This window comes from Pipistrellus kuhlii, unplaced genomic scaffold, assembly GCF_014108245.1.
Source record: "Pipistrellus kuhlii isolate mPipKuh1 unplaced genomic scaffold, mPipKuh1.p scaffold_m20_p_7, whole genome shotgun sequence".
In the NCBI taxonomy this organism is placed as follows: Eukaryota; Metazoa; Chordata; class Mammalia; order Chiroptera; family Vespertilionidae; genus Pipistrellus; species Pipistrellus kuhlii.
This window is the reverse complement of record NW_023425573.1, coordinates 48,279,932-48,303,782: the sequence shown is the minus strand read 5'-3', so window position 1 is coordinate 48,303,782 and position 23,851 is coordinate 48,279,932. Positions and strand designations below refer to the sequence as shown.

Sequence of the window (23,851 nt, the reverse complement as noted above, 5' to 3'; positions counted from 1 at the left end):
CCAGTTGCAGGACCAATCCCGAGTAGGGGGCATGGAGGGAGCAGCTGGTCAATGGTTCTCTCTCATCATTGATATTTCTAGCTCTCTCTCCCTCTCCCTTTCTCTCTGAAATCAATAAAAATACATATATGTAAATATATAGTGACATAATGAATACAACTATGAGACAGTTTAGTTGTGTGTTGTTGTTTTTTGAGTATTTCTTCAAAGTAAAACAAAGTACCAACACAATAGTAAAATAATCCTAAAAATGAGCATTGAGATGATAAAGAAAATTTTAATATTCTTTGTAAATAGTTTACTGATTATTAAAATAATACATGTAGTCTGATAATAGAGCCATGAACACCTATTAGAACTATAAAACTGTCTACACTTAAAATGTTCAACTAAATATTCTACTTCAAACATTCCAAAATTGAGAATATTTGGGTTCCTCAAAAAGCTAGACAAAGCATTACCATATGACCCCGTAAATCTCCCGAGCATGGAGAAATGAAAGCATATATCCACAATAAAACTTGTATACAAATGTGAAAATAATTTAAATGACTCTGAGTTAACAAACAGAAAAATAGAATGTGGTATATCCATACAATGAAATATTATTTGGCAATAAAAAGAAATGAAGTATTGATTCATGCTCCAACATTGAAAAATCTTGAAAACATTATGCTAAATGAAAGGAATCTGTCACAAATGATCATATGTTGCATGATTCCATTTATATGAAAAGTCCAGAAAAGGCAAACCTATAGAGACAGAAAGTAGATTAGTGGTTGCCTTTGGCTGTAGGAAGGTAGGAGAAAAATGGGGAGTGACTACTAATGGGTTCTGGGGATTTAAGGAGGATTAGGAAAATGTTTAATTGATTGTGATAATGGTTGCACAACTCTAATACACTAAAAACCAAATTGTAATACTTTAAGTGGGTGAACTGTATGGTATATGAATTATGTGTTTATAAAGCTGTTATATGTATCAAAAATATTTAGATCTTGTGTTGGTAAAATGTATTTAATTTAATCCATTCTCTTTTGAAATTTTAAAGTCAGTATTCTCATTTCTAGCCTCCAAATCCATGACTAAATGTAAAATGTCCCTAGTATCTTTCATGTGTACTTATCAAACTCTCTCTCTCTCTCTCAGTAACTCAGACATATATACTAATACACTCATACACACACAAACACACACACACACACACACACACACACGTTAAACTTGCTAAAGCAATATTAATTCAGTTTGGGAACTAACAGGTTTATCAAACATTATAAATTCCTAAGTACTTACCAGACCTGTCCCACAACTCCATTCCAATTATAATAGAGGGATTTAACAGAGATAAATAAGCCTGAGATTATAAACCACACCATGTATTTACTTTTTTCTGCTGGCTCTGCTTTTTAAAATATCTTTTCTCTATTTGTACCATCATCTTAGTACAATCCTACATCAGTTCTTACTGCAAATACTGCAATGGCCTTTTAAGGGGTCTCTCAGCTTCTCTTTTTCTCTGATCCTCCACAAAGCCACAGTAATCCTATTTTCGAAAACAGTAAGACTTTTATAAAAGTCTGACCCTGACACTCTCCTACTTAAATCTTTCAGAATCTCTACATCATATGTATGGCAAAATCCCAGGCCCTCTGTTTGGCAAAGAAAGTTCTTCTTCTTCTTGCTGAAACCGGTTTGGCTCAGTGGATAGAGCTTCGGCCTACAGACTGAAAGGTCCTGGGTTCAATTCAGGTCAAGAGCATGTACCTTGGGTTGCGGGCACATCCCCGATAGGGGGTGTGCAAGAGGCAGCTGATCGATGACTCTCTCATCGATGTTTCTATCTCTCTATCCCTTTCTCTTCCTCTCTGTAAAAAATCAATAAAATATATTAAAAAAAGAAAAGAAAGAAAAAGAAAAAGAAAAAAAGAAAGCTCTTCTTCATGAGGCCTATGCCTTCCGCATTGGTCTGTCTCTTCTCATACCGTAAGGGAATGCTTGCCATTCCTCAAATATACTATAGTCTTCGCTGCATTCATGCCATGTATCTAATTCATGATGGTTCAATCTTCCTCAAATGTCCATCTCTTCTGCCCTGCAAAATTTCTACACATATTCTAGGTCTCATCTCATGCATACCCTACTCTGGGGAACCACTGTGACTCCCAGAGGAATTCTTAGTTATTCCTTTCTTGTTGCACTTGTATATTTCCTAATTAAAGCACTTATAACATTGTACTATATAGTATAGCAAGTTTCTCTTTTCAAATCTAATGTTCTCCCACACTGTGAGATCCTTAAGAAACAAAGACAATTGTGTATTATCTTTAGAAGTTTACTAGTATAATCTAGCTAAAAGGCTTTGAATGAAAATGCATGATAATCATAGAAATTTATATGGAACTTGATAATTTGGGGGGAAAAATTTACACATATGTTCTCATTTTACCCCAAGAACAAATTTTAAAGTAGGTAGGTCTGGTATTATTACTTTAATATCACAGATGAGGAATTCAGAGTTAATATCTAGCATCAATTGTCAGGTTTTTTTAAATGAAAAAAAAAAAGATTTAGGAAAACCTTTCCTTATATCTTACACATTTTTAATAAGAAATAAAAATAAGTAGGAATAGTTTATTTTCATAAATACACTTGTTAATAATTACGGTAAACAAACTGCCTATCAATTTTCAATTTCTGAAGTGGACAAATGTTGGCCAATGAGACCTACATATTTCCTTTAATCTATCACTCCAAATCCAAAAACAAGTATGAAGGATCTGTAAGAGGATCACAGATTATCAATCACAATACCAATTTTGAAGTCACTCTCCTGTTTTTACTTGATTCTACTCTGGGTCTGCCACTTCCATCAACTTTTTATTCTTCCTCAGTTTTCTGACTTGATGGTTCCATTTATTTTATTGTGTAAAACCTTAGCTTCCCATTATTACTCTTTTGATACACTATACTAACTCCAGTGTTTCTGGCAGCTTTTTGGACACCTCTGTTTCCCCCATCCCCACATCCTTGTCAAAGTTGGTACAAAGTAGTCTTTATCCTGAATCCCAAGTCTTTTATAAATCCAAACACTCTACCATAATTGTAGAAAAGTTACTTTATCCTCCTACTGAAGCACTCCCACTTTGTTGTGAGTATGAATATCAACTTATTCAAATGATCCTTTTGGTCTTCTGTAATTTTGTACTTAGAAGAACATGTTTTTATCATTACTTATGTTTTCTTATACATCTAAAATACTGAATTTCTATTGGATGATTTTAAGTATTCTAAATAAATAGAATAAATGTGTAATAATAAACAACCACATCTCATCTTCATTTCCCCAACTAAAAGAGCCAAATAACAAGGAAGAAAAGAGCTCTGGGAATAAGAAGGCCTAGCTTCCATTTCTAGGTATGGTGCTAATTAATAGTACCTGGTACTAATTAATAACATCTTTAAATTGTGGTTTTCCCATATGCTTGGAACTCTACTTTATACATCAGTAATATTCTTCTTTTAACATTCTCCTGCAAGTTTACTCCAGAATGCTCAAATATCATATCACATTGGCCTTTCCTGCCCATATTACTTAAAAATCATCACCACATCATCAAAACCATTTCTCCTTTAGATCATCTAAATTACTATATATTTATTTTTCTTATTTATTGTCTGACTCTCCCACAAGACTGTTAAGTAAAATATCTATTTTGTTCACTACAGTATCTTCAGAATCCTAAAACAGTTCTGAAACAAAGAATGTACTCAATGAATATTTATTGAATGAATGAATACCCATTCAAGAGGATTAACGAGTTAATTCCAAAAAATCATCAACCTAAGAAAGTAAATCAGAAAATCTCTTCAAAAAGTGTCCACAAACTAGTCAAGTAAACAGAATAAAATGTCTCTACTTTGCTTTTTTTTCTAAATATACTATAAACTTGATAATTAATGCAAAGGCATCACTCTTTATTATACATTTATCCTATCATGCAATAAACCTGATTTATCAAGCACTGAGCACAGATTCTTTTATTGGCATTAAGACCTCTTCTAATCTGAACAGTCTGTTGAAACGTAAAGACTTAATTTGCCATTTAAGTCATCTATTTGTGCCATAAAATATTTTCCATATTTATACCAAACTTCCCAAATTCATCACAAGTGTAAAGAGGTAAAAGTCTATTAGTTCATTAGTGTTAAGTAATTGTACTTTAAAACATAGCAATGCCTTGGGGTTAGTTGAATCACACTTGGTTTACGAGTCTTATATTGAACACCTCTCTCAAAACGTTTATCTAAATAAGATGACACTTAGCTTATATAGCAAGATAATTTTTATCTAAACATGTACTACTCTATACAAATATATAAAAGCACAGTTCTAGAACATTCCTCTAACAACATTTCTTTCACATGAATTTTTTTGGCTCTGCTGTTTGATCCATCTATATGAGTTATATTTTAAACAAAGGTACAGAAAGCAATCATGTTTCAAAATCTGCTTTTGTAAATACAACCTGAATTACAAACACAATCAATTTACTTTACATCCTGATAGACAGGAGTAACATTACAAATACACTTACATAATACCCTCCGATAAACGGAATAAGCCTACAACAAATGGGGAAACTCATCCACTTAGAGAAACCTTGGCCAATAAAAAAAATCTTAATTTAGAATCTAGTGAAACAAAGGAGTGTCTGACTTATTTCACAATAGCAGAGAATTCCAGCATAGTGTCTTCACCTACTAGGTTTTCATATATTTACTGTTAAATGAATTCTTTACTACATAAAAAAGTTTTACCCTAGAGCTTCTTTAATGCTATGATTCTCAATCCTAACTGAATATTAAGAGACACTAGAGGGATCTTACAAATACAGGGAGGGAGGCAAAAGTATGTTTATAGTTGTGAGTATGCAAAACAGTTTTTTATTTATTTACTAGAGGCCCAGTGCACGAAATTCATGCACAGGGGGAGGGGGAAGGGTGCCCTCAGCCCAGCTTGCACGCTCTCCAATCTGGGACCCCTAGAGGGATGTCCGACTGCCCATTTAGGCCTCATCCTGGTGGTATCAGGCCTAAACGGGCAGTCAGACACGCCTCTCACAATCCAGGACTGCTGGCTCTCAACTGCTCACCTACCAGCCTGATCACCTAAATCATTTTCCTGCCAGCCTGATCAATGCCTAAGTACTCCCCTGCCAGCCTGATTGCCCCTAACTGCCCTCCCCTACAGGCCTGGGTCCCCCCCCCCCAACTGTCCACCCCTGCAGGCCTGCCCCCTCCCAACTACCCTCCCCTACAGGCCTGGTCCCCAGTCCCCCCTACCTACCCTCCCCTGCAGGCCTGGGTCCCCCCCAACTGCCCTCCCCTGCAGGCCTGGGTGCCCCCCAACTGCCCTCCCCTGCAGGTCTGGTCTTCCCCATCTTCCCTGTCCTACAGGCCTGATCCCCCCAACTGCCCTTTCCTGCAGGCCTGATCGCCCCAACTGCCTTCCTTTGCAGGCATGGTCCCTCCCAACTGCCCTCCCCTGCTGTCCTGATAACCCACAACTACCTTCCCCTGCAGGCCATCTTGTGGCTGCCATCTTGTGTCCACATGGGGGCAGCCATCTTTTACCATAGGGGGTGGCCATCTTGTGTGTTGGAGTGATGGTCAATTTGTATATTGCTCTTTTATTAGATAGGATTTATTTATTTATTACTGTTATTTATTATCATCAATATTAACCTACTTTTGTCCATCCCTGCATTTATAACCATGCCAAGGGCCCAGGATAAACAAGTTAAAACAGAATATCTGGGAGTGGGGGCTATGCACTAATAGTTCTGGAAAACTCTCCAGGATATTTTAATGGGTAACCAGGGTTGAAAACCATTGCAATAGTGCTTTAAAATTTTCAGCTCAACATTCCTAGAGTACATCAATTTTGAGGATCAAATAAGAATAATGATCAACAATGTTTACTATATTGTTGTCCTGCTATATAATATTCAGAATGTTATAAGACTGACTAATATGAAAAAAAGAAGGAAAAAAGGAAGAAAGAAAAGACCTTCGAAAATGAAGTGGTGTGTGATATTACAATAAATACAAAAAGAGTTAAAATAAAGACAGCCTGGATAAGAAGATTCCCTGAGAAGAAGGAAAGAAAATACAATCAATCCACATCTCAAGATCCAAAAGCTATGTGTAAAAACAAAAATACAGAAAATAATTCATACAATAGCAGATTTTGCAAATTAAGCTTCTAGAAACTATAACTGACAACCAAATACTTGAAAAATAATTGTCTTTACTGTTAATGAAGGCTCTGAATAAATACACATGTGTAACTTAACTATATATTTAAGACTGTCTACCCTGTGTCCAGGTGAGCATTCAGGGTGGCTGGTAACAAGGGTATGTATGAGAACTCCCAGCCACTCTCTGTCATAACAAGGGCATAGGAATCTGAACCAAGATCTCTTCTTTCCAAGAGTTTTCTGCCTTTTCCCAAGAACTTTTATAAGGGCTGATAAGTCAGCTATAAAAAGAACATTTAAACCGAGGTTTACATATGCATCAGACATACTGAAAAGAAGTAGGGAAAACAGGGCTGCCCCTCCTCCACAATCTCTCTCTATAAGTACAGTAAACTACATGTGACTAGCTAAGGCTCTCCAGCCACCCATCAAACCCTTACCAGGTAATCCTTACCATGGTCTATCACTTTCTGAAACTCCATCTCACCCAGGCATAGAGAGATCCAAAGTGATGGGAAGAAAACTGGACCTAGCAATGAAACATGCTATCCCAGCTATTCAGAAGATTTCCGTTGTAATATGCCATATTAAAATTTTAGATACCTTATATAAAATAGACTTATTAAATATTTGTCTTTTTGTGACTGGCCAAGGTTCACCCAACTTGTTGCATATTGCAGAATTTCCTTCCTTTTTTAATGCTGAATAATATCCTATTGCATTCAATTAAGCAACTTTGTCATTCATCTGTTGATGAACATTTAGGTTGTTTCCACACATCTTGGTTATTGTGACTAGTCCTGTAATGAACATAGGAGCAGTAATATGTCTTTAAAGTCATTATTTGAATTAATCCAGAAGTGTGACTGCTGGAGCACATGGTAATTCTCTTTTTAGTATCTTGAGTAATCTCTATACTATTTCCTACAGTGGCTGCACCATTTACATTCCCACGGTGTGCAAGAGTTCCAATTTCTCCACATCCAAGACAACACTTTTGGTTGTTGTTTTTTTTATATATATAAGAGCCATCCTGAAAGGTATATGATATCTCACTGTGGATTTGATTAGCATTTCTCTGATAAGTAACATCAAGCATTTTTTTAGTAGGTATTAGTCATTTGTATGTCTTCCTTGGAATAATGTGTGATAAAATCTTTATCCTATTTTTTATATCAGGTTACTAGTTTTTTTTGTGTGTGTGTTTTTTTAACTATTGTAGAATTTCCTTATACAGGATATGTATTTTGAAGATTAACTTTGTATGGAATACTGCCAATATTTTCTCCCATTCCGGAAGTTACCTTTTCATTCTGCTGTTTGTTTCCTTGGCTGTGCAGAATCTTTTTTCATGCAATGTAGCCTCGCTCATGTATTTGTTTTTAGTTGCCAATGCTTTTCATGTCATATCCATGATATCACTGCCAAGACCAAGGTCATGAAGCTTTTCCCTTAAGTTTTCTTCCAGGAGTTTTACTGTTTCAGGTCTCACATACAAGTTTTTAATCCATTTTGAGTTGATTTTGAATAGGGTACAAAATATACGTCCAATTCCATTCTTTTGCATGTGGACACGCAGTTTTCTCAACAATGTTTGTTAAACAGAATAGTCTTTTCTGCCGAAACCGGTTTAACTCAGTGGTAGAGCATCGGTCTGCGGACTGAAAGGTCCCAGGTTTGATTAATTCCGGTCAGGGGCATGTACATTGGTTGCGGGCACATCCCCAATAGGGGGTGTGCAAGAGGCAGCTGGTCGATGTTTCTCTCTCATCGACATTTCTAGCTCTCTATCTCTTTCCTTTCCTCTCTGTAAAGAATCAATAAAATATATTTTTTTAAAAAAGAATAGTCTTTTCTTATTCTGTATTCTTGGCATCCTTTCTGAAGATCAGTTGATTGCATGCGTGTAGATTTATTTCTGGGCTCTCCATTCTGTTTCACTGGTCTCTAAGTATGTCTGTATGCCAGTACTATATTGTTTTGATTGCTACAGACTGGAAATATATAGAAAGTGTGGTATCTCAGGCTTTGTTCATCTTTCTAAAAACTGATTTGACTATTTGTGATTTTTTGTGGTTCCATATAAATAATAGAATGTTTTTTCCCTAGTTGTATAAAAAAAATGCCACCATGACATTGATAGGGATTGCATTGAATGTGCAGATCACTTTCAGTACTAAACATTTTAACATTGTCTTCTAATCTCCCTCTTTAAATTTCCTATTTTACTTGTTTTTTGATCCCTTTAATTTTTTACTTTTTTATCAGCTCAGCAATGCTATATAAAAACACTTAAAATATTTTATTTTCAGTAATTATTCAAAGTATTTAAGTATACCATAATTCTGTGTTCGATTATTGTTATTTTTTATTTTATATTAGTGTCCAAGTGCACAAATTCATGCACACTGAAAAGAAATTAATTAGAAGAAATATTTTTAATATTGCTATTCACATCTTGCTAAAAAAAGAAGAAGAAAAAATAGGATTCTACTGAGTCTCCTATCTACCTACACCAGCACTTCTGTGAGGATCAAATGAGAGGAGGCATGGGAAAACACTTCACAAACATTTGGTTAAACCCATGGTTGGCAAACTGTGGCTTGCGAGCCATATGCTGATCTTTGGCCCTTGAGTGTGGCTCTTCTACACAATACCATGGCCTGGGCAAATCTATTTTGAAAAAGTGCCATTAGAAGAAGTTTAAGTTTAAAAATTTTGGCTCTCAAAAGAAATTTCAACCATTGTACTGTTGATATTTGGCTCTGTTGACTAATGAGTTTTCTGACCACTAGGTTAAACTGTAAATGTTTTCACTTGGCTATAAAGCAAGTCGGGTTCTCAGGCTGAAGAAACTCCAAGGAGGCTAGTCACCAGGGAGAGGAAGCCAGACATTGCTACATGACATCATTACCCAGTGCCTGCAGCCACCGTTTCTAGCCAGGCTGGGCTGGGGCCACATTTTGTGCCATGGGGTCTTAGAGCATTGGCTGTGATTTGGCTGGGGTAGTCACGGGACTTGTGTCCCATTTTGGGGAAGCCGAATGTTGGTTTATCAGCACCAGGTCCGTGGTGCCATTTATTTTTAAACTAGAGTCCCAGTGCATGGATTCGTGCACTGGTGGGGTCCCTCCACCTGGGCCTACAGAGATTAGGCCAAAACCAGCTTTGACATCCCCCGAGGGGTCCCAGATTGCAAAAAGGCAGTTCTTGGGTGGCACACCCTGGAATCAGACTCCGTCCTTTCTGGTCTGGGTGCGTCATCCGAGAACTGCAGCTGCCAAGTCACTGCAGCTCCTACATTGAGCATCTGCCCCCCAGTGGTCAGTGCACGTCATAGGATGGACGGACACTTAGTCACATCCATGATATCACTTATTGGACCCTTATTTTCTACCCTATGCAATTACATATATATATATATAATTTCATTTTTTCTTTTAAGCAAGTGAAAACCTATTTCCCAAAAATTTTTCCCAAGTCTAGCCTTTGTTGACAACATAAAAACCCCATACCTTATTCTATATTCTTACTCAGGTGTGGAAAGACACACTGGGCTCAAGTCAATATTAAGGCAAATTGCCTCAAACATTTGAACAAACAAAACAAAATGATTCCATGAACTATCCTGCGTAAATTTCTCAAAATTGTTGGCTATTTCAAATTCCTTATGCATCAAATATTCTCATATATACCCTTTATATGAGAAATTTAAAGGAAATTTCTAATTAGTCTTTCCTTTTCTTTCTGGAACCTACTTTTCTGATGTCCTGAACAATATTTTTTTCTGGATGACCTATAACATCTGCTATTACTATTTTCACACTGACTATGCTTGTGATATTATGTACCCCTCCAACAGAAATTTGTAATTAGGTCAAAACATTTTCTTATTCCAGTATTGCTACCCACTTCCTGGGACATACATGACCTCATCAAGCCAACGAAATAAGGGTTCCTTTTGGCTTATTGGTCCTTCACTGATCCACGAAAATATAGGTAAACATAGTTCAGTAACTCACATTGAAATCCAGAATTTTCACTTTTAAAAGTCATCTTAAAAATGTCAAGTGAAATGCCTATAGTCTTCTCTCAGGCTTATAAAATATAAAATGTTAACATATAAGAAGTAAAATAAATTAATGTAAAATGATGAAGAGAATATATTAAGAATATTTTCCAGTTAGATATAAATAGGAATGATTTTACTTTATAATTCAAATGGGGAACTAAAAAATAAATGTTAAAGTTGAACAGAACTATAATAAGTTATATTAATTACTTGTGCAAACAGTCATACTTAATGTTTTACAACAAATTGCTAAAGACTAAGAAATAGAAATTTGATGACCATGTATAATCAGAGAACTTATTTTATTAAAATTCTCTTTAAGAGGTGGCTCTTTAGACATACACATGTTTTCATGAATAACATATGGCTTCTGTTCCTTTTTTTTTTGTAAAGAAAAGTATATATGGCATATGCTGAAACCAGTATTTATTTAATCTAATCTTTTATATATTTTATACTATAATAGAATAAAAATGAACGCTTGATGCAGTCACTTTGGAAATGTTTGACAGTTCTTCAAAAAGTTAAACACAAAAGTACCACATGCCCTGGCAATTCCACTCCAAGGTACACACATACTCAAAAGAATTGCAAGCAGAGATTTGAACAAATGTTTGTGTATCTAAATGTCCATCAACAAATAGATAATAAATGCAGTATAATTTATTTAAATTTCTGAGCCCTAATGAGCAGTGAAATTCTAATACATGCTGTAATACAGATGAATCTTAAAAACAAACATTATACTAAGGGAAATAAACCTGACAAAAAGGACAACTTTATATACTGTCATTTATAGGAAATATCTAGATTAGGCAAATTCATGGGGGATACAAGTATGTAGATTCCAGTTCCCCAAAGGCTGGGAGACAGAGGAAATGAAGAATTACTGCTCTATAGTTTTTGTTTGGGGTGATAAAATTTTTTGGAAATAGTGATAATGGTTGCATAACATTGTAAATGTAATTAATGCCATTAATTGTACAGTTTAAATGGCAATATACTGTATATTATATATACATATACATGACCCTAATTTTAAAAACTGAATAGTGTAATATACCAAAACCCACTGGATTGTATACTTTAAATGGGTGAATTGTATGATATGTTAATTACCCTATATAATAAAGAGATAATATGCAAATTGACCATCATTCTAACACACAAGATGGCCACCGCCATGTGGTCAAAGATGGTCGCTACAAGATAGCCAGCAGGGGAGGAAAGTTGTGGGTGATCAGGCCAGCAGGAGAGGGCAGTTGGGGAGAACCTAGTCCTGTAGGGGAGGGCAGTTGGGGTGACTAGGCCTGCAGGGGAGGGCAATTGGGGGTGACCAGCCCTTCAGGGAAGTGCAGTTAGGGGGAAACCAGGCCTGCAGGGGAGGGAAGTTAGGGGCAATCGGGCTGGCAATGGAGCAGTTAGGTGTTGATCAGACTGGCAGGGGAGTGGTTAGGAGGTGATCAGGCTGGCAGGCAGAAGCGGTTAGGGGCAATCACGCAGGCCGGCAGGCGAGCAATTAGGAGCCAGCAGTCCTGGATTGTGAGAGGTATGTCTGACTGCCCATTTAGGAAATCTGGCCTAAACGGGTAGTCGGACATTCCTTGAGGTGTCCCAGATTGGAGAGGGTGCAGGCTGGGCTGAGGGACACACACCCTCCCCACCCCTGTACATGAATTTCATGCACTGGGCCTCTAGTATAGGGGTGTCGAACTCAATCAGAGAAGGGGCCAAAATCTAAAATCCAGCCTAAATCGCGGGCCGAATGGTTTACTGAACAGTCATAAACTGTCATTGTGATGGAAAAGCAGCGGAGTGCAGTGATGACAGCGCGGTGCAGGCCACATTGCAAGGCCTGGCGGGATGGATTTGGCCCGCGGGCCTTGTGTTTGACACATGTGCTCTAGTATGTTAATAAAGATGTTATAAAAATTAATTAATGAAGTCTTTCTTCAATGCTTGAAGCTCAGTTCCCTTTTCCTTAAAGCTTTCCAAGATTACTCTAGTGACCCTTCTCTTAATGTCAACTCACAGTTTTGATTTGTTTACATGTCTCACTTAGTAATTAATTTTATCTTTCTTTTGACATCTCTGGTGTTTTTAAATTACTGTTACACAATTAATACTTGTTTATGCTTTGTTTACAAAACTAGATTAGTTGCTAAAATTATCAAATCAAGAACCATATTTAATATTTGTATTTTCTTTACCAAACAAGATTAGTAGTAGCTCAAATTGACAAATCAGGACCTAGTCCTCTGCTATCTTCAAATCATTAAAATTTAATTCAATTTTACACTTACACAAATATTTTAGTACAAGTTTCTATACAAATATTAAAAGAAAGCATTCTTGAAGGAAATAATGAGAACACAAATTCCCCAGGCACTCCAATTAATCATAGTTTAGTATAATTCTTAAAAATAAGTAATGAGCCGGGACCGGTTTGGCTCAGTGGATAGAGCGTTGGCCTGCGGACTGAAAGGTCCCGGGTTCGATTCCGGTCAAGGGCATGTACCTTGGTTGCGGGCACATCCCCAGTGGGGGGTGTGCAAGAGGCAGCTGGTCGGTGTTTCTCTCTCATCGATGTTTCTAACTCTCTATCCCTCTCTCTTCCTCTCTGTGTAAAATCAATAAAATATATTTTAAAAAAATAAGCAATGATAAAATGCTTCTAACAGGAAATTTGATGGGCCAGTCATTTTTTTCTCCAACTGAATCAAAGACAAGACACTGCCAAAATTAAAAAAATAAAACAAAATAATAGAGAAATACACTAACACTTAACCTGCTCTAGTCCTCCCTTCTCCAGGGGTGATATACTCCAAGACTCCTGCAGATAGTATCACACCCTATATATGCTGTTTTTTCTTATATACACATACCTATGGTGAATTAGGCACAGTAAAAGGTTAACAATAACTAATAATAAAATAAGAATTATAAAAATATACTGCAATAAAAGATATGTGAAACTGGTTTCTCTCACAGCAAAATAGTACAAATTTCTTCTTCCTTCTTCACAATTTCACAGAAAGAAAATTCATTCTTACTATAGATCTTAGAAACCTCAATATATGATTTCTTTCCTCAATAAGCCAAAAACTTTCACCTTTTTACTTAAAGGAAGCACTTAATTAACGACTTCTCTTTGGCATATCGGAATTGCTAGCATCATTACCCTTGTGCTTTGGGCCATTATTAAGTAACAAGGGTTCTTTGAGCACTATGAGATGAACACAAGCTCTATGAGACCTGACAGACCATCTGATAACTGAGATGGTTACTAAGTGATTAACAGGTGATTAGCATTTACAGCATGGACATGCGGGACAAAGGGGTGATTCAAGTCCTGTGCACGAAGACAACAGATTTTAACACACAATTCAGAACGGCACACAATTTTAAAACTGTTCGCTCCTAGAATTTTCCATTTAATAGTTTCAGGCCATGGTTACCCATGGATAAACGAAACCATGAACACCGAAACTGAGGATAAGAGGGGACTACTATATAGTAAATATTTTTATGCATAAGAAGAAATGTTCAGAATATATATTTCTAAATCCTGAACAGAATTAACTAGAATATTAAATTGGATAATTTAGTTATAATAAAAAAAAAGGGTATTTGGGGGACAACCAGAACTCTTACTTAAAAAGTTCATTTAGGGCCGAGACCGGTTTGGCTCAATGGATAGAGCGTCGGCTTGGGGACTGAAAGGTCCCGGGTTCGATTCCGGTCAAGGGCATGTACCTTGGTTGCAGGCATACCCCCGGTGGGGGGTGTGCAAGAGGCAGCTGGTCGATGACTCTCTCATCGATGTTTCTAGCTCTCTATCTCTCTCCCTTCCTCTCTGTACAAAATCAATAAAATATATTAAAAAAAAAAAAAAGTTCATTTAGGGAGTTTAGGGGACTGGTGAAGGAATTAAGAAGTACAAACTGGAAATTACTTTATTATGTAAAGTACAGCATAGGGAATACAGTCAATAATATTGCCTAAACTATGAATGGGGCCAGGTGGGTAACGGAAATATCAGGGGGGACACTTTATAAAGTATGTGATTATAGAATCACTTGAAATCAACACAAAATAATACTGAAAGTAAAATATAATTTAAAAAAATATTTAAGCTTATTTAATGATTACAGTGATCTTAAAATAAATTCTACATATGTATTCAGGATATAATGAAAATAAAAGCCTTTAGAGAAAGGAATAGGAAGGATAATATATACATTTATTAGAGGCCCAATACACGAAATTCATGCAAGAGTAGGCCTTCCTTCCCTGCCCCCGCACCTGTCCTCCCACCACCCCTCCACTGTCAGCACCAGCTTCCATCTGGCATGCGGGATCCAGACTGGCTTCCCTCTGGCCAATGGCAGGCACCCAGGACCCAGGCTTCCCTCACAGCCCCAGCTTCATCCAGAAGGACATCCGGAATGACTCCAGTCTAACTAGCATATTGTGCTTTTATTATTATCAATGATATATATGTATATATATCATATATATATTTGTTTCTTTGAAAAAAACAACATAAAATCTTGAGAAATAAATAAAACAGCACATTTAAAATAGTTACATAGAACAGAAATATAAATGCTAGGAAAATTTCTTACCTGTGTCATTAGTATATGCTTAAAATGATCTTTTAGGTTAATGGACTATTTTAATTCACAGCAGGTTGTTCTTTTTTTTAAATTAGTACTTTTTAAATTGTGTAACATAGGTTTGCTAAAATACTTCTTTTATGCAGAATGTTTGAAATACTTGATCTTAAAAACATATCATAAATATAAACTATTAACTCACAAGAAATTTAAGAAATAACTTATATTTTGAACTAAAGGCAAATGTTTTAAGTTTATAGAATATGGCATCATTACCTCAAAAGTAAATCTGTTTCAATGAACAACTATATTTCTATTCCCTCCTGAAGTAGAACAATCTGCAATCAATGACCTATGTCACTTTTTCAGTGAAAATGTCCACTGGCATCTCAGAGACTATTACTTTTCCAGCCAAAACTCACCTATTTATCAAATTCACTTCCCCAGAAAACAACTGATAAAGCAAACAAAAAATGGTTGTCACCAGACAAAATATGTACATGAGTTAAAACTCATTCTTCATTAAATCCTTATATCCTTTATCTCTAACATTTTTAATTTATATTATTTCAAAAAGCTTGTGTTGTGATTCCTCAAGTCATAGCACCTTAGAAACAGAGATAAAGGTGATGATAGCAGCTGTAATTTTCTAAGCACATACTAAGCACTACGCTGGGAATGGGGGCTAGGAGTGGAGGGAGCATCAGTAGTAGATAAGTGTACTGAAAGTGACATAGGAATTCAAGAAACCAACAAAAGTCTTGACTCCACGACCAAGAATCTATAAACCATATATCCCAAGGGTATCAGTATACAATACAGACTAATGTTCTAAAGGCAACTTCCTGAAACCTTAAACAAAAGTCGGAAATTTTACAAAGCTAAAAATATCATTTTTAAAATAAGGAGGACAATAGAACCTAAAGACGTAGAATTTGAATCCAAACCCATCACCTAATATATCAATGACCTTAAGCAATTTTTATCTCCCTCAGCTTCTCCGAATGTAAAATGAGGTAATATTTACCTCATGGCACTATGTTGAGAATCAATGTATCTCAAAGTACCCAGAACAACTCATAGATACAATATCCATTGAAATACTCGGAAAATTTAACTACCCCAATTAATTTGTTCTTTGAATTAAATAATTTTGTTACTTTTTAAAATTTGTTACTCTTTAGATGTTACTCTGTAGTTCATAAATACATCAAGTAAAAAATGACAACATTCCTGTAAGTGTATAAGGAATGCTCTCAAATCTCATTAAAACCACCTTTTTGGATTAATCCAATTCATTCTTCAGCCTCACTATGAATTTTAACACACAATTCAGTTAAATCCTGAACAGACACTTCTCTGGAAAGCCTTCTCAAAACCTCTACTTGCACCTGGCTGGTGTGGCTCAGTAGTAAAGCATCTACCTATGAAGTAGGAGGTCAGGGTTAAGTTCCCAGTCAGGGCACATGCCCAGGTTTCGGGCTACATCCCCAGTAGGGGGCGTGCAGGAGGCAGCTGATCAATGATTCTCTCCATCATTGATGTTTCTATCTCTCTTCCTCTCCTTTCCTTTCAATAAAAAAAGTATTTTTTTTAAATACACCTCTACTTGAATATCTAAGAGACACTTGAAAAGATACCTTATCTAAAACCAAACCCCTGATCCCCAATTATTATTCCAACCTGCTTCATCTGAAGACCTTCCCTATCTCACAGCTGATTGAAAGATCATCTTTCTACAGTTGCTCAGCCAAAAACCTTGGTGTCATCTTGTCTCCCCCCCCCCCCCCCCCCCCCCCCCCCCCCCGGATTGTACCTTATAACATCCAGACTTTGTACCAATAATACGTTGTATAAGATATACACCTACCACACCACAGCCTCTTATCCTGTTCTACTTTTTCTTTCTTCCATAACACTAGACACCTTCCAATAAACCATACACTTTATTATGTACTAAGGGCCCAGTGCACAAATTTGTGCAACTTGAAAGGAACTGTGGGCCACAGGCTGCAGTAGGCATAGGAGAGGGTGTCAGCCCATCCTCCGCACCCCCTCCTGGCCATGCCCACCATGCTCCCCCCCACTTCCCACTGCCGCAGCTCCCACGCACTGACTGCACCAGCCCCGCTTGCATCCGCTGACTGAGGAGTTATTGGGGCTGGCACCAGCAGTAGGTACGAGCAGAACAGGCGCCATCAGCAGGTACAAGCAGCGGCTGCTGCCTAGATCGCCCCTCAGGAGCAAAGGGAGGTGGAAAAGTCCGCTGGGGTGATCAGAGCCAGCAGCCACTTCTCACACCTGCTGACGGTGCCAAGTGATCAGGACTGGTGCCGGACGTCGGCAGCAGGAGAGAGTGGGGCCAGCACCAGCAGTGGGTGCAAGCAAGGCTGTCACTGGCAGTGGATGTGAGAGGTGGCTGCTGACCCTGATCGCCCCTCAGGAGCAGGAGGAGGTGGAGAAACACTGAAGGGCAACTGGGGCCAGCAGCCACCACTTGCACCCGCTGATGGAGCCAAGCTATTGAGGTCAGCACCAGGCACTGGCAGCGGGTGCAAGCAGTGGCTCAGGTGCTGGCAGCGGGTGTGAGCAGGGCTGGCATCAGCAGCAGGTGCAAATGCTGGGTGGGACCATGGCGCATGAGAGCAAAGGATTTTCAGTAACCACCAGAGGCTCACCCCAATGACAGCGACTGGTGCCCTGCCTTGGTCTGGCACCCCCGCTCACCTGTTCCACTATCCCACCACAGCTGACGCCTGCCATGTTCCGAGCTCTGACACCTGCTGTGCACACCCCCTGGTGGTCAGCACACATTATAGCGACTGGTTGTTCAGTTGTTCTGCCATTCCGTCTATTTGCATTTTAGCCTTTTATTATATAGGGTTATGCTTATTGTTTATCCCCGCCCCCACTATGATGATGCACAAGAGCAGAGATCTTTGAGAGTTTCTTTACTGATATATCCCATGTATCTAGAACAGCACTCAATCAATGCAAATTAAATAAAATACATTAGCTACTGCTTTGTGTCTCTTTTAGCATCCTGTACTTACCCCTATTGTATCAGTTAACACACTACAGTAATAGCTTGTTAATATTCTGCCTCTTCCACTACATTGTAAATTTTCTGAAACAAGGGATTTTCCTTCCCATCAACCAGTATTCCCTTACAGTGCCTGACACTTAGTAAGCACTCCATAATATCTGATATTCTTGTATGAAAAAAATAAAACCACTAAAGTCAAATGTGTAAGCACCTTTATTATCCCTAAAATATAAAGACAATGTTTAAAGCATGACACTGAAGACCGAGTTCTGGATTCTAATAATAGATTCTGTTAGAATTGGTCTGGCTCTAGCACTGACTAGAAGACATTGATTAAATTATTTAAACTATCTACAACTATTTCCTTTCAGTAAAATGGGGGCAATGATGTTACCTGCCCCTCAGGTGATTATTATGAATATAAAAGGTAACAGTTCAGAATATGCACTCCAAAACATGCTGCTCTGCCATTTTTACTATTTCCAGTTAAGGGCATTCAAAAAGCAAACATGAGAAAAATACTCCGACCTTCCTTCTTTTTCTTAAAATCAGGAAAGGAAATTCCTATATGAAAGCTGTACTCCCTAAACCAGTGGTCGGCAAACTCATTAGTCAAGAGAGCCAAATATCAACAGTACAACGATTGAAATTTCTTTTGAGAGCCAAAAATTTTAAACTTAAACTTCTTCTAATGCCACTTCTTCAAAATAGACTCGCCCAAGCCGTGGTATTTTGTGGAAGAGCCACACTTAAGGGGCCAAAGAGCCGCATGTGGCTAGTGAGCCACAGTTTGCCAACCACAGCCTTCAACCAAAAAGGAAAGTAACATTCTGATCACCAAGGACAAAAAGTTGAAACCCAAAGAATTCTACACAAAAAGACTTTAGTCATATACCTAAGAGATTTAATAACTTGGTAATGATATATAAGAGTTGAGCGTAACTAACAGTTGTGTTCAAAGTAAAAGGTCAGTTATATGATAATAGAATAAATTTCCTGTTATTTCTTATTAAATAATTCTTATCTTCCTTTAGCTTTCCCACTTAGTTTAGTTACTTTTCAACAATTGCCTCTTTGTTCAACCTAATATAAGACAAGTAGTTTCACCATTTCTTTGGATCTTCATTCCTTATACAGACTCCCATGTCACACAACACTTGTATTAAATAAGTTTGTATGTTTTCCTTCTATTGATATGTCTAATGTCAATTTAATTTTCAGGTTCAACCAAAAAGAATTCTAAGAGGGTAAAGGTAAAGGTAAATATTTGTCTCTCCTACAAAAGAATTGTATGAGTGGTTTGCACATATTAAACATTTAGTAAATGACATATTACTTGTTATTATAATTTAAATCGAGGACCTACTATAAATTCTACTTCAGCAACTAAGCTAGAATATTCACTAGCTGATCTGTACACTCTCTTTAGAGATTCTATTATGTGCCAATAATTTTTATCAAAAATTACTGAGTTATCTAAAATAACTGATAAGCATTTGAAAAAAAAAAAAAGTACCTTAACTCTCAACAAAAATAAGACTCTATTTACAGTATCCCAGAATATTTTTAAATATTTCTGGATACTTGATGCTATAGCCATCTTTAGTAACTACCTTCAATGTTTAATAATTTCATGTTTCCTTTAATATGATCAGAATACCTAATACTAGAGTTTAAAAATTAAACATCCTACTGTTTAGGTAAACTATAGTTATAGACCTAAATAAATATATTCTTCCCTCTACTCTGAATAATCTTATTTCCAGGAATAAGGCTTCTGAGAATAAGTTAAATAATTTAAGTATCTAGCTTTCCACCTCTAACTTTAATCATGTATCCAACAATAGGTATAATCCTTTGGTAATGAACTATTAAGAGCTGAGCATAACTAATAGTTCTGTTCAAAGTAAAAGATCAGTTATGTAATATTTATTTAAAACCTTACTTTATATTATTTTATAATAGAAATAATATTTCTGTTATTTTCCTAGTCTACAGAGTCAGTTCTCAGTTTTATAAAATACTTCTGAAAACTCATTTTCATAGTTTGTACTCTCATAAAGAAATAAATAAACATACATATTTTACTTAGCACTCATGGACAGCAGACAAGAAAACTTAGGTAAGCAGTTTAAATGATTGTCCCAAGACAGATGGAGTGACTGCCAGCTTCAGGATTAAAACTAAGAAGCTCTTTATTTCCTTCTTATATGCTGAGGACTTAATATTGTTTTTACATTACAAGGATCTCTGAACTAATTTAACAATAACTTAATAATTAAAACAATTATCAACAATTATAACAACATATGTAAATCCACTTATGAAATTTATTAAATACAAATACAATTGCTTTATCCAAATATTCCCTGAATAAATAAATCTGATTTACTAGTTATTTTTTAAGATTTTGCTTAGAATGCCAAGAAAGTGAAAGCTTAACATAATTTATCATTTCATTGTCTTCTTAAAAAGCTAATTTCTTTATTCAAAAATCTACAATAAGCAAATGAGTGGTTGGATTTGATACCAAACAGAAATACTTTTTCATTCAGGAAAAGAAAAATCACCCAAACTTAAAACAGTAGTTTCTACTCTAATTGTAAACTTCAACTTCAGTTTGTATTTATAACAGATATATCTGTGAAAAGACAGTGATAAAAAGGAAACACCAAATACTATTATTGCATTTACAGGAAAAAAAAAGACATACAGTACAACATGAAGAGCTTACTGTGGAGAGAGGGTTTAATCAGGAAGTAGCCATTATCCTTTCGATTCAGAGCAGTGACAGCACTCCAAAACAACAAGCCGTGAAATTTTTCAGTTAAAAGGCATGAAAGAATACCTACTATTGTGTCCTAGCTGTGCTGACCCCATAGGTCACCATATGTCTTTTATCAAAAGCTATCATGAAAACATAATCCAAGTAAGCATTTACAATGCTGTATTTGTTAAAACACCTAAAATCTTCTACCTAACACAACCTCTCTCTCTGTTACTCACAAAACATGGCTGTCTTATTCAGAGATTAGCAATTATTGTAATGAGATACTGTCGGAGAGGGTCAAATAGTACTTCCTGCAGTTTACACATCTTGATTTCCTGGTAAACAAACTGAAAGGCAGGTGGAGCACTTAGATCACCGGTAACCGTGAATGCTCACGTGATAAAACTAAACCAGGTAAGGAGCCGTCTTAAGAATTCATCCCTTTCTTAATTTTATTACTGTCAAAACAGACAATAATAAAGAGTTATGGCTTTCTTTCTTCCTTTCCCCTCCCCCCACTTGGAGGGTTTATTCCAGACATGCATTGGCACAGAGTTTAGAATAAGGAATGCATGAAAAAAAATTATTGAGTAAGCACATTTTAAAAATTACTTCTGGCAACTAAATTGTAAAATCAAGGAAATGCTAACAAGGTTTAAAAACAAAACAAAACTGCCGAGACCGATTTGGCTCAATGGATAGAGCATCGGCTTAGGGACTGAAGGGTCCCGGGTTCGATTCTGGTCAAGGGCATGTACCTTGGTTGCAGGCATATCCCCGGTAGGGGGTGTGCAAGAGGCAGCTGATCGATGACTCTCTCTCATTGATGTTTCTAACTCTCTATCTCTCTCCCTTCCTCTCTGTACAAAATCAATAAAATATATTAAAAAGATAAATAAAAAAATAAAATAAAAACAAAACTAAGAGTAACTGCTTAAAAACAAAAAACCTGCTAAATATAAGGAAAAGTCTTTAAATTTAAACTGCTTCAGGAAAGTGGATAAAAGAAGTCTCAGAATTAAATAGCAAATTACATTTCAGTCAAAGCATAAATCCATTCTTATTAGAACAAGCTTTTGCAAAATAAGACTACTTTATAACTTATGTGGCAGTTTAGAAAAAAAAATTTCAATGATATATTAAAAAAGATTACATAAAGCTATTCCCATCCTCATTTTAAATTCATATTTAAAAAAAATACACACAAAATATTTACCTATGAACATTTTTTAAAACTACCTATATTGTTCGTTTGAAAATGAACTTTCCTTATCCTTAGTTTTGTTCCCCAAATTGCTTTTTCACTCTTTAAAATTTCTAGTATAGTTGACTAAGGATTGATTTAAATTAAGGGTAAAAAACACTCTGTGAAAAGGATAAACTAATTCTCTACTTTAAAATATTTAGGAGATTTTTAAAAATCTACAATATTGCATTTCTCTTAAAAATTCTATGTAAAAAATTCAACTAAATTGTAAAATCAAGGAAATGCTAACAGCATTTCTGTCCTATTATAACATACATGCATTGATTTTAGAGCAAATAGCTCTTAACAACTATTTTTATAATCTATAATAATAAACGGGTAATATGCTAATTAGACCAGATGTCTTCCAGGCGTCTTTCCTGACTAAGCCAGGGCCAGGGGAAGCCAGCCAGGGTCTCTGGTGCCTGCCAGCGGCCAGAGGAGGGAAGCCCGGGTTCCAGGTGCCAGAGGAAAGCCAGGGCCGGAAGCCCAGGGAAGGAAAGCCTACTCTTGAACAAATTTTCGTGCATCAGGCCTCTAGTATAGCCATATCAAAACATTAAATTATACTACTTCAAACAAGTTTATATCTGCAAAATAAAATTCTAATATATTTAAGTATAAAACAAAAAGTGTCAATAAAATCAGTAACAAAAAGAATACCTAAGTAGATAACTGCCAAGAGAACATAATCTTAGATTAAGTCTCATTACAAATATTTAATGTGTATCATTTGAAAGGAATATGTATTCAATATGGAACAATGTTAATGCAAGTTACTAATCACCACCTGTACTTTGATGACACATGAAATAGCAAATTTTCAGAAAACTATGACTAAGAAGTTACTTCCAATTGGGTTTCTTAGTCAAATTAAATAATTCAAATATCTACAGTTTTCTGGAATGCAAAACGTAGTCCTTTAATTCTTTTATAGAAAATTTAAGATATAATTCCTATTAAGCATGCAGTTTTAACTATGTAATTCCAATATCAAAACAAATTTTTAAATTACAAAATTATTCCAAATATCCATGACTATCTAGGTTTCCCACAATGGGTCAAATTTTGAAAACAATAAAATAAAAATATAGAGGTAAAGAAAATAAATTTGAAATTTTGTTTCATTCTAGGTAGCTCTTATCAGGAATCAGCAAGTTTGGCATTAAGAATTTACAATTCAAAAAGCAGGGGGGAAACTGGGGTAATAGGTAGGTTGCCCTCTGAGTTAGGGGAAACTCCCACCACCACCATCCACCTATTGAGCTGACAAATGAGAAAATATTTCAGCTTCACTTGTTCTCTCAATGAGGCACTCTTGTAGGGCACACTTAATGCAACAAACTACACCTGATAGCTCTGTAAAGCCAAAAACTTTAGAAAGGATTCCCTTAACAATTCTAAGAACTCAGAGAGGAGATTAAGAAAGTCTTACAAAAGCCTTGGTCGGGTAGCTCAGGTAGCTAGAGCATCGTCATTGGGAAACACCAAAGTTGTGGATTAGATCTCTGGTCAGGGTATATACAATAAGCAATGAATGCATAAGTAAGTGGAACAAAAAGGTGTCTTTCTCAAATCAATAATAAAAAAAGAAAGAAATTTGTGCAAAATATAGGAGGCAAGGGAGGATACACAAGAAGGAAGAAAATATCTTATTTGCTTGCCTTCTGTGTAATAAATGGGCATTAATGGTTATTTATATCCCATATAATTCCAAAACAAAGACCAAATGAGAAAATACTCTCAATATGATGTATTTTACAAACAAGTACCAAAGCTCTTCCTAATACTCAAAATTAAGAGGAATTTCTTGTATATTTTTTAAAATCAATATT

General features: G+C 36.2%; 1 protein-coding gene across 23 annotated transcripts in view; it reads right to left on the bottom strand.

Moving 5' to 3' along the window:
* The window catches only part of BAZ2B (bromodomain adjacent to zinc finger domain 2B), a 277,515-nt gene that overhangs the window by 107,496 nt on the left and 146,168 nt on the right, over positions 1–23,851 (bottom strand). The window contains exon 1 of one of the 23 annotated variants that reach the window (XM_045575497.1): positions 20,735–21,171. The exons of the other annotated variants lie outside the window; for them this stretch is intronic. The gene's annotated coding sequence lies outside the window, so the exon portion shown is untranslated. Of the gene's footprint in view, positions 1–20,734; positions 21,172–23,851 lie in introns of those variants that run through there. 23 annotated transcript variants of the gene reach the window in all.